The sequence below is a fragment of the Coenobita brevimanus genome, chromosome 93, assembly GCF_032717465.1.
Source record: "Coenobita brevimanus isolate Jiangsu-jjx chromosome 93, ASM3271746v2, whole genome shotgun sequence".
Classification (NCBI taxonomy): Eukaryota; Metazoa; Arthropoda; class Malacostraca; order Decapoda; family Coenobitidae; genus Coenobita; species Coenobita brevimanus.
The window spans coordinates 36,837,623-36,840,120 of NC_137046.1; the positions used below are offsets into that span (position 1 = coordinate 36,837,623).

Below are 2,498 nucleotides of genomic sequence, written 5' to 3' on the forward strand. Positions count from 1 at the left end.
TTTACAAGGTGTTTCCTGAAATGGATAAAATAAATTGGAGGTAGCAGGAATAATAATAATAATAATAATAATAATAATAATAATAATAAAACTCATTTTAGCGAAGCTGTTAACAAAGTCTAATGGCGATGTGGGAGGGAGGGAAGGCAAGGGTGAATGAATTCTGGTGGTGACGCAAGAGGAAGTGAGTCTTGGGTACGACGTGTTGAGGCGAGGGGAGACGAGCGAGTGTGAATCCTAATGGTGACAAGAAGCACGAGAGAACGTATCCTAGTGGTGACGTGGAGATGATGAAGACATGTGAGAAGAGACGTGAATGTTTTGACATAGATGTGTGGAAGAGACGTGCAGGGTGAGTCCTCATGGAAACGTGTGAGAAGACATATTGGGGAGTAAGAGCTAGGGAATAAGTGCTGGAAGTGATGTGCAAAGGAGGGCTAGGGTGAGTATTGAGAGTGACAGGCAGAGGAGAGGAGACAGTTAACTAAATTCTAAAGGCGACGTTTGACAAAAGACGTAAGAGAGTGCGTGTTGATAATGACGTGTGAGAAGCGAAGTGGAAGAGTGCGTTCTCACGGAGACATGCGAAAAGAGACGAAGAGAAGTGAGTGCTGATGGAGACGTGTGAGATGAGAAGTGGTTAAGCGTTAGTGGTGACGTGTGATTAAGGGTATGGGTGAGACTTGGTGGTGATGTGCAGAAGTGAATTGTGATGAGCGAAACCTGGCACTGACGTGAGAAAGGATCTGAATGGGTGTTCCCTATATGACGTGTGGAGGAAGACGTGGATGTGTGACGCGTGAGGGAGGACGGTAACTGAGTGATAGTGATGCCTGAGGGAGAACGAAGGTGCCTGACAGTGACGACTGAGGGAGGACGAAGGTGACTGAGTGACATGTGAGGGAGGACGAAGGTGACTGACTGACATGTGAGGGAGGAAATGTATGAGTAAGAATGACGTGTGAGGGAGGATGCGGAAGAATGTGACGTGTTAGGGAGAGATGATGGAGGGCACGGATGAGTGAGGCTGACGTGTGAGGCAGCACGTGGGTGAACGAGTGTAACATGAGAGGGAGGACGTGGGTGAAATAGTACTGGGAATGATAACCCGAAATAATAAAATCTGATGGTGATGAATGTGAGACAGAGGGAAAGGAAGTGGTGACGCGACAGGCAAGAGAGAGAGAGAGGGGGAGGGAGGAGGAAGGAGGGGAGAAGGGAGCTAAGTGAAGAATTACAATTGCATGGTGACACAGGGATTGGAATACTGAGGGTATCGTGGACCTGAATGAGGGACATGTCACCCAAGGAACGACAACAGTCACTCTTCATAAAACCAACCCAGGTCCCACCGAGACTCGAACTCGGATCTCTGGATTCAAAGTCCAGGGTGCTAACCATTACACCATGGGACCGTAGGAAACTGTGCGTTTTTTATCTCCTTTGTTTTTGTGTCGACCTTTCCATAGGGCTTGTTTGTGACCACTGTATTAAGAGAAGTTAAGATGAATAAATTAATCTGACGGTAGCGTGTGACTTCAGTAGCTTTCTTCTTTCAAACTCTGAGCCACCCTGACGAATTTTCTCAATTCTTCCTACAACCAGGCGGGTGTTTTCGACTTAGCAGAGACTTTTCGAACTTGATGTGCCAGATATAGTTTCTAGTAACCAATTCACTACAAGATACCTCCACCTATGTTGAATAGACTGTCGCCTAGTACAACAAGAAAATATACGTCACTGAGTTGATGGTTATATAAGAGATTTTTTAAGCCCCTTCCCGAACGGTAGCGTGTGATCTTTTTACATTTTTTTTTATTTTAACGTCAAGCTATGTAATATGTTCCTCTCTTCTTCCCTCCAAAACTGAACAAATCGTAGGGGGATTGCGGGAGTAAAGTAGCTTAGCGGGAAGAGAAATAAATCGAACAGCAGTCTGACAGCTGGGCGAATGAGACAGAAAAGACATTATAGTACTAAGTGACTCAACCGGCGAGAAAACGGTGAGGAATGAGGAGTTAGGGAGCGAATTGTTGGTATACAGGCATGGTGCTACGCTACAATAAACGAATGGCGAAGGAGAAGGAGCGAAGGAATGAGTTGTTGGTGAGCAGGGAAAGTTGAGTAAATAAATAATGAGGCAGGAAGCAGGAGGAGTCGAGAGAATTGTTGGCAAATCAGTAAGGCATACACACTACAAACAAGTGGTGAACAAGGAGTGATAGAGAAATTGGTTTGTCAGTGGGGTAATATGCACACAAGCAAATAGTGACTGACTGGAGAGAGCTGTTGGTGTGTCTGTAGCGTAGCCTGCACATAACAAGCAAGTGTAAGTAATGGCTAGTGGTGTGGTATGCTGGGTAATGGTGGTGGTGGTGATGTAGGTGGTTGTGATGTAGGTGGTGGTGATTCTGCTGGTGGTGATGGTTGTGATGCTGATGGTGGTGGTGATGGTGGTGGTGGATGATGATGCTGGTGGTGGCGAGTGATAATGATGG

The 2,498-nt window shown here is 46.0% G+C and overlaps 1 non-coding gene across 1 annotated transcript; it reads right to left on the reverse strand.

Annotated features, from left to right (window-relative positions):
* Positions 1-1,343: 1,343 nt before the first annotated feature.
* TRNAQ-UUG (transfer RNA glutamine (anticodon UUG)) lies at positions 1,344-1,415 on the reverse strand. Its single transcript has one exon. It is a non-coding gene; the product is annotated as a tRNA-Gln (tRNA).
* Between the last annotated feature and the right edge of the window lie 1,083 nt (positions 1,416-2,498).